Source organism: Leopardus geoffroyi, chromosome C3 (genome assembly GCF_018350155.1).
Source record: "Leopardus geoffroyi isolate Oge1 chromosome C3, O.geoffroyi_Oge1_pat1.0, whole genome shotgun sequence".
Lineage (NCBI taxonomy): Eukaryota > Metazoa > Chordata > Mammalia > Carnivora > Felidae > Leopardus > Leopardus geoffroyi.
Window position 1 is genome coordinate 47,414,044 of NC_059338.1, and position 9,816 is coordinate 47,423,859.

The window sequence follows — 9,816 nt, forward strand, 5'->3', positions numbered from 1 at the left end:
TTTAAATGTTTGGGAGAATTCCTCTCTAAAGGCATCCAGCCCTCGACTCTTTTTTGTTGGGAGATTTTTGATTACTGATTCAATTTCTTTACTGGTTATGGGTCTGTTCAAATTTTCTATTTCTTCCTGTTTCAGTTTTGTTAGTTTCTATGTTTCTAAGAATTTGTCCATTTCTTCCAGATTGCCCAATTTGTTGGCATATAATTTCTCATAATATTCTCTTATTATTGTTTGTATTTCTGTTGCATTGGTTGTGATCTCTTCTCTTTCATTCATGATTTTAGGTTAGGGGTTTTGTTAATTCTTTCAAGGAACCAGCTCCTGGTTTCACTGATCTGTTCTACTGTTTTGTTTTGTTTTTTTTGTTTTGTTTTGTTTCATTTCTATATCATTGATTTCTGCTCTAATCTTTATTATTTCCCCTCTTTTGCTGGTTTTGGGCTTTACATTCTGTTCTTCTTCCAGGTCTGTTAGGTGTAAGGTTAAGTTTTGTATTTGAGACCTTTCTTCTTCCTTTAGGAAGGCCTGGATTGCTATATCCTTTGCTGTATCCCAGAGGTTTTAGACTGTCGTGTTTTCATTTTTATTGGCTAAAATGTACTTTTTGATTTCTTGGTTAACCCTTTCATTCTTTAGTAGGATGTTCTTTAATCTCCAAGTCTTCATGGTCTTCCCAAATTTTTTCTTTTGGTTGATTTCGAGTTTCATAGCGTTGTGGTCTGAAAATATGCAAAGTATGAACTCGATCTTTTTGTACTTGTTGAGGGTTGATTTGTGACCCAGTATGTGATCTATTCTGGAGAATGTTCCATGTGCATTCAAGAAGAATGTATAATTTTGCTGCTTTAGGATGAAATGTTCTGAATTTATCTGTTAAGTTCATCCTGGCCAGTGTGTCATTCAAAGCCATTGTTTCCTTGTTGATATTTTGCTTTCATGATCTGTGCATTGTTGTAAGTGGGGTGTTGAAATCCCTTACTATTATGGTATTAATATCAATGGGTTTCTTTATGTTTGTGATTAACTTATTTGTATATTTGGGTGCTTTCACATTGGGGCATAAATATTTACAATTGTTGGCTAATCTTGGTAGATAAACCCCTTAATTATAATATAATGCCCTTCTTCATCTCTTGCTACAGTCTTTATTTTAAAATCTAGTTTGTCTGATATAAGTATGGCTACTCCCACTTTCTTTTGATGACCATTAGCATGATAGATGGTTCTCCATCCCCTTACTTTCAATCTGCAGGTGTCTTTAGGTCTAAAATGAGTCTCTTGTAAGCAGCATATAGATGGTCTTGTTTTCTTATCCATTCTGATACCTTATGTCTTTTAATTGGAGCATTTAGTCCATTGACATTTAGAGTGAATACTGAAAGATATGAATTTAGTGCCAATTTATTGCTTGTAGAGTTGGTGTTTCTGGTAATGTTATCTGATCCTTTCTAGTCTTTGTTGCTTTTTATCATTTTTGTTTTGTTTTATCTTTTCTCCACTGAAGAATTCCCTTAAAATTTCTTGCAGGATTGGTTTAGTGGTCACGAGCTCCTTTAATTTTTGTTCATTTGGGAAACTCTTTATCTTTCCTCCTATTTTGAATGACAGCCTTCCTAGATAAAGAATTCTTGGCTGCATATTTTTCCAATTCAGCATGTTGAATCTATCCTGTCACTCCTTTCTGGCCTGCCAAATTTCTGTGGATAAGTCCTCTGAGAACTTGATCTCTTTTCCTTTATATGTTAAGGACTTTTTTCCCCCTTGCTGCTTTCATAATCCTTTCCTTGTCTGTGTATTTTGTGAATTTGACTATGATATGCCTTGATGATGGTCAGTTTTTGTTTAATCTAATGTGAGTTCTCTGTGCTTCTTGGATTTTGATAACTGTGTCCTTCCCAAGATTAGTAATGTTTACTGCTATAATTTGCTCACATAAATCTTCTGCCCCTTTTCTCTCTTTTCATCTTCTGGGACTCCTATGACTCAGATGTTATTCCTTTTTAGCAAGTCACTGAGTTCTCTAAGTCTTGTATCATGATCTTTTGCCTATGTTTCCTTCTTTTTTTCTGCTTCATTATTCTCCATAATTTTATCCTCTATATCACTGATTCACTGCTCTGCTTCATCCATCCTTGCCATCATGGCATCTATTCAAGATTGTTTCTCAGTTATAACATTTTTAATTTTGGCCTGACTAGATTTTATTTCTTTTATCTCCACAGAAAGGATTCTCTGGCATCTTCTATGCTTTTTCAACCCCAGCTGGTATTCTTACTATTGTGGTTCTAAATTCTAGTTCAGACATCTTACATATATATGTGTTGGTTAAGTCCCTTGCTGTCATTTCTTCCTATTCTTTATTTTGGGGTGAATTCCTTCATTTTATCATTTTAGAAGAAGAAAAAAAATTATAAAATAAAAAATTAAAGTTAAAAAACTAAGAAGAAAACAAAAAAATCAAATAAAAGAAGCTAGGTCCTAGGTGTTTTTCAGTCTGCATGCTGAAAGAAGCGTGATAGAGTATAGAAAAAAGGGAAAGGAAAGAAAAAATAAAGCTAAAAATTTCTATAGTTAAAAATTTATATAATAAAATAGAATAAATAAAATGAAATAGAATAAAACATTTTTAAATAAAATATGTTGTAAAAAATAAAAATAAAATTTTCCTCTTTCTGTATCCAAGAAACAGAAAGAAAAGAGAGAAAAAAAGAAAACAATTAAAGCAAAACAGAAACAAAGAAAATGCACAAATAAATGAACCAGCAAATAGAATAAAACCTGAATGAAGTTACATCCAGTTTCCCCTAGAACTGAAACTATGAATCACTCGATAGTCTGTACACTAAGCAGGCAGAGTGTTGGTCTTCTGGGGGATGTGCTTGGAGGGCACAGTTGGGCAGGACTTGGTGTAACAGCTTCAGTCTCCACAAGGTGGTGCAGCTTAGCTTACTGGGATGGATCTGTGTGTACCAGGGAGAGCTAGCGTCCTAGTCTCTGGTGCAAGAACTTCGTTCTCTCACTGACCAGCAATCAAGCACCCCTCTTTTGTCTCAGGCCCCTGTCGACTCCCTACCTCTACCCTGTCCATGTCCAAGCTGTTCACCTGCCAGGGGGCACCTCCCTCCAGAATTTTGTCTCAGATGGGGTTGTGTTCCAGAACCCCACATTTCAGAGACCCCTGTAGCTTGGACCCACACTGACTCTCTGGGGGAGGTTCTCACTGAGTAATACCTGGGTGCCAGCTTGCCCCAGGAAATGTTCATGCGATCAGGCAGTGGCAGAGGTTCAGAGATTAAGGCAAATCATAACACATAGCCACTGCCAGGTTTCCCCACACTGGCATCCTTGTCCCAATCAATACCAGCAAATATAGATGCTTTCTGGGGTCCGCTGAGACCTTTGCCTATGGGGTAGCTGTATGGCCTCTACCAAATGCTCTCCAAACAGGGGAACTGCATCTCCCTGTGTGGCACCCCTTGACCCCATGGCCTGCTCCTGGGGATTCACCCTACTTTCTCAGCAGAGCACTGCCAGGTACTGAGCTCCAAAACTTCAGACTCTGCACTCTGCTGTTTATAGAATCCTCATGGTATTAAAACCCTCTCCTTTCTCCCTGTCAGTGGTTTGGGGGAACAAATTTCTTTTTCAGTCCCTGTGAGTGTTCTTACTCTTTCTCTCTTTTTTTCCAGCAACTTTCAGGGAAAGTGCTGTTCTTGTATGATCCTGATGCACAGCATCTCCACTTTTCTTTTTCTCTCTCTGTCCTTTCTGCAAGAAAACAGCTCCCTACCCTCCACAGCTTTTCTCTCCCCAGTTCACCTCTCTGCAACATGACCCGTGGCTCAAGTTATGCAGATTGTTGCATTTATCCTCAGATCAATAGATGCAAAAATACTCAACAAGATATTAGCCAACCAGATCCAACAATACATTAAAAACATTATTCACCACGACCAAGTGGGATTTATGCCTGGGATTCAGGGCTGGTTCAATATCCACAAAACAACTAACTTGATTCATCACATCAATAAAAGAAAGGACAAGAACCATATGATCCTCTCAATAGATGCAGAGAAGGCATTTGACAAAATACAGCATCCTTTCTTGATAAAAACCCTCAAGAAAGTAGGGATAGAAGGAACATACCTTGAAATCATAAACGCCATTTATGAAAGACCCAACGCTAATATGATCCTCAATGGGGAAAAACTGGGAGCTTTCCCCCCAAGGTCAGGAACAAGACAGGGATGTCTACTCTCACCACTGTTATTCAACATCGTATTGGAAGTCTTAGCCTCTGCAATCAGACAGCACAAAGAATTAAAGGCATCCAAATCAGCCAGGAGGAGGTCAAACTTTCACTCTTCGCAGATGACATGATATTCTATATGGAAAACCCAAAAGATTCCACCAAAAAACTTCTAGAATTGATTCATGAATTCAGCAAAGTTGCAGGATATAAAATCAATGCACAGAAATCAGTTGCATTCCTATACGCCACCAAGGAAGTGACAGAAAGAGAAATCAAAGAATCGATCCCATTTACAGTTGCACAAAAAACCATAAAATACCTAGGAATAAATCTAACCAAAGAAGTGAAAAATCTATACACTGAACACTCTAGAAAGCTTATGAAAGAAATTGAAGATGACACCAAACAATGGAGAAAGATTCCATGCTCCTAGATAGGAAGAACAAATATTGTTAAAATGTCAATACTACCCAAAGCAATCTACATATTCTATGCAATCCCTATCAAAGTAACATCAGCATTCTTCACAGAGCTAGAACAAATAATCTAAAATTTGTATGGAACCAGAAAAGACCCCCGACTGGGCAAAGTGATCTTGAAAAAGAAAACCAAAGCAGGAGGCATCACAATACCAGACTTCAAGCTATACACAGAGCTTTAACCATCAAAACAGTATGGTACTGGCACAAGAAGAGACACTCAGATCAATGGAACAGAATAGAGAACCCAGAAATAGACCCACAAATGTATGGCCAGCTAATCTTTGATGAAGCAGGAAAGAATATCCAATGGCATAAAGACAGTCTCTTCAGCAAGTGGTGCTGGGAAAACTGGACAGCGACATGTAGAAGAATGAACCTGGACCACTTTCTTACACCAGACACAAAAATAAACTCAGAATGGATGAAAGACCTCAATGTAAGACAGGAAGTCATCAAAATCCTCAAGGAGAAAGCAGGCAAAAGCCTCTTTGATCTTGGCCACGGCAACTTCTTACTCAACACCTCTCAGGAGGCAAGGGAAATGAAAGCAAAAATGAACTACTGGGACCTCATCAAAATAAAAAGCTTCTGCACAGCGAAGGAAACAATCAGCAAAACTAAAAGGCAACTGACAGAATGGGAGAAGATATTTGCAAACGACATATCAGATAAAGGGTTAGTATCCAAAATCTATAAAGAACTTATCAAAATCAACACCCAAAAAACAAATAATCCAGTAAAGAAATGGGCAAAAGACATGAATAGACACTTCTCCAAAGAAGACATCCAGATGGCCAACTGACACATGAAAAAATGCTCAATATTCACAGATCAGTTTCCTAGGTGTTCAAAATTGTTTGGTTCTGATCTGGCTGCGTTTCAGGAATGAGACAAGTTCAGTGTCTCTATGCTGCTCTTCCATTTTAACTCCTCCCTCCAACAAGTTTTAATAAAACTTCTTCAGGTTGGCTAAGTCATTTCTGGGTCTATTTGCTTTCTGTACTTGAAAGTTTGATTGGTGTTTTTCCCTTATCATTTTCCCCATTGTTATTGTTTTTTACCATTGGAAATTTCTTTCCTGCAGGGTGCCTGGGTGATTCATTAAGTTAAGTGTCTGACTTTGGCTCAGGTCATGATCTTATGGGTCGCGAGTTCGAACCTTACATCTGTATCTGCACTAACAGCTCAGAGACTGGAGCCTGCCTCGGATCTGTGTCTCCCTCTCTCTCTAACCCTCCCCTGTTCACACTCTGTCTCTCTCTGTCTCTCTCTCTCTCTCAAAAATAAATAAACAATAAAAATTTTAAAACAAAGGAATTTCTTTCCTTCTGTTTTTAGTGGTATGTAAAGGTGGGAAAGTAGACAGATGTGTTCAATTTGCCATCTTTTCCTAGCGCCTTTCATCCTCATGGACAAATTTCTCAACCAACTTTGTCAGAGTAGGAAATTTAACTTATTCTAAGCTTAAAACTAGAAATTTGCAATTACCAAGAGGACAAATATATAAGAGGCAATTAAGATGAAAACATCTAAGTTCATGAAGTATAAGGTTTAATCATATGTAGCTTTATCTAAAAAATTTAAGTGGATATTTGTGCAATTTTAACAGTGATAGTGTCTAGACACACTTGAATATTTGTACCTTATTATTCTAAATTAATTTATCTATGGAATGCCTACTATATGATAAACACTCTTCTGTGAACACTGTACACATTAGTAAAGAAAACAAAGTTTTTGCATTTAAAACATTGACAGTTTGTGAAGAATCCAGGTTTGGAATTCAGGTTTGATTTAATTCCAGGGCTCACACTATTTGTTAACCAGTAAACTCTCTTGCCTGGGGTAGATTAAAAAGACGAAAATATGGAATTCTCGTTAAATCCTAAGCAGTCTCCATCAAAGATTTTCTGGTTCCCAGAGCCATCATATATATCTACCTTTCCCATTTTTTTTGAAGATGAGGTTTATTAAAAGAAATAAAAAAGCTAGCATTCATACTTAATGGGGAAAAACTGACAGCTTTTCCCTTAAAGTCAGGCATAAGGTAAGGATGTCCACTCTCACCACTTTTATTCAACATAATAGTGGAAGTTATAGCCACAGCAAAGAGACAACACAAAGAAATAATAGGCATCCAAATTGGTAAGGAAAAAGTAAAACTTTCACTATTTGCAGATGACATGATAATATATTTAGAAAACCCTAAAGACTCTGCCAAAAAACTACTAGACCTGATAAATGAATTGAGTAGGGTTGAAAGATACAACACCAATGTACAGAAATCTGTTGCATTTCTACACACTAATAATGAAGTAGCAGAAAGAGAAAGTAAGAAAGCAATCCCATTTACAATTGCACCAAAAACCATAAGATACCTAGGAATAAACCTAACCAAAGAGGTAAAATATCTGTAAAGGTAAAATATCCTCTGAAAACTATAAAACATTGATGAAGGAAATTGAAAATGACACAAAGAAATGGAAAGACATCCCATGCTCATCGATGGGAAGAACAAAAATTGTGAAAATATCTATACTACCTAAAACAATCTACACATTTAACACAATCTCTATCAAAATGCCTGTAACATTTTTTAAGAGGTAGAACAAACAATTAAAAAAATTATATGAAGCCACAAAAGACCCCAAATAGGCAAAGCGATCTTGACAAAGAAAAACAAAGGTGGACATATCACAATTCTAGATTTCAAGTTATACTAAACAGCTGTAGTAATCAAACCACTGTGGTACTGGCACAAAAATAGACACATAGATCAATGGAACATAATAGAAAGCCTAGAAATAAACCCAAATTAAATGGTTGATTAATTTTTGACAATGAAGAAAAGAATATGCAATGGGAAAAAGCCTCTTCAACAAATGGTGTTGGGAAAACTGGACAGCTACATGCAAAAGAATGCAATTGGACAACATTCTTACACCATACACAAAAATAAACTCAAAATGGATTAAGGACCTAAATGTGAGACTTGAAACCATAAAAATTCTAGAAGAGAGCACTGGCAGTAGTTTCTCTGACATTGGTTATAGCAACATCTTTCTAGATATGTCTTCTGAGGCAAGGGAAATGAAAGCGAAGATAAACTATTAGGACTACATGAAAATATGGAAGGAAACAATCAACAAAACCAAAGGGCAGCCTATGGAATGGGAGAAAATATTTGCAAATGGTACAAAGAACTTATACAACTCATCGCTCAACACACACACACACACACACACACACACACACACACAATCCAATTAGAAAATGAGCAGAAGACATCAACAGACATTTCTCCAAAGAGAACATAGAGATGGCCAACAACACATGAAAAGATGCTCAACATCACTCATCATCAGGGAAGTACAGATCAGAAAACCATGAGATATCATCTCACACCTGTCAGAATGACTAAAATAAAAAACAGAGACAATTGTTGGTCAGGATGTGGAAAAAAAGAAATGGTTTTACAATGTTGGTGAGAATACAGACTGGTGCAGCAAATGTGGAAAACAGAATGAAGGTGCCTCAAAAAATTAAAACTAGAACTACTCTACAATCCAGTAATTGCATCACTTGGTATTTACCCAAAAGATAAGAAAACATTAATTTGAAGGGATACATGCACACCACAGTGTATTAAAAAAAAACCAACTTCATTAATTTGATTGTAAAATCTCCAAAAAAACACTTTTTGAGATCTTATGGATATACTCTTGTCTCAGAAAAAGACAGCCCAGTGAGAGATATAATTGAGAACAATCTCATTCTGGAACATTTGTAGTGTAGCCAGCCCTTTACTTCTGGTATTTTGTCTTTTTCATCTTATGTTATGGCCTTTAATTGAAAGAAGAAAATATAAATACCATTTGGACCTTGAAGTTTCTTAGTGATCCACCAACATTGCCTGGAGATCATTTTTCATTCTCAACTGAGGATAGCATTCACTTTCTACAAAAATCTGCATAATGGGAAGTCTTTATTGCATTCTGTATACATTTCCTATGAAGATAGAAACTTATCTGAGTAAAATTGAAGCATATAGTCAGATATTTTTTAAAGAGTATATGGTTTTTAAAATAGCCACAACTTAATTTTCTTAATAATAGCTAAACTATTGTTTCTATCACTGATGTTTCAAAGTTCAGTGTAGATTGAATTAACACTATTTAAGGCTTCTGTCATATCAAAGCAACTGGTGACTTTATATTACATATACAATGCCAAAACATTTAGAGGAAAATTAAAGTCATAAATAGCACAGAAATTTAAGAAGCAATTTAAATACATAAACAAGATGGTGAGTCCTTTCACAGTTTTAATGTCTATGATAATATGAGTCTTAGAAGAATTAAAATAGAGGTTGTTTTCACTAAATTTACTTTTTAATTTTTATTAATTTAAGCATCACATAGAAAACTCAGTGAATATTTCTCTGTTATTTAAAATCTCAGAATTATTGGGATCCTGGAAGATGGTGGCGTAGGAGGACGCTGGGCTCACTGCGCGTCCTGCTGATCACTTAGATTCCACCTACACCTGCCTAAATAACCCAGAAAACTGCCCTAAGATTAGCAGAACGGAGTCTCCGGAGCCAAGCGCAGATGAGAGGCCCACAGAAGAGGTAGGAAGGGCAGCAGGCGGTAGGCGCTCCACGGACTGGCGGGAGGGAGCCAGGGCGGAGGGGTGGCCCGTAGACCAAGCAGAGCCCCCAGCCTCTGGCTGGCAAAAGCGGAGGGGCTGGACTGAGTGTGTTCCGACAGCAAGCGGGACTTGACATCTGGAAGGTTATAAGCTAACAGCTCTGCTCAGAGAACGGGAGGGCTGGAGGACAACGGGAGGGAGAGTTGTTGAGCCCCGGATGACAGAGCTCAGCTTGGCTGGCAACAAAGACGCTCGCCAGCGCCATCTCCCTCGCCCATCCCCCAACAAAAATCCCAAAGGGAACCAGTTCCTGCCAGGGAACTTGCTTGTGCCAAGCAAACACCCAACGCTGTGCTTCTGCGGAGCCATCCCTCCAGCGAGTCTGACTCCCTCCCTGTGCCACAGGGCCCCTCCCGAAGCGGACCTCCGAAG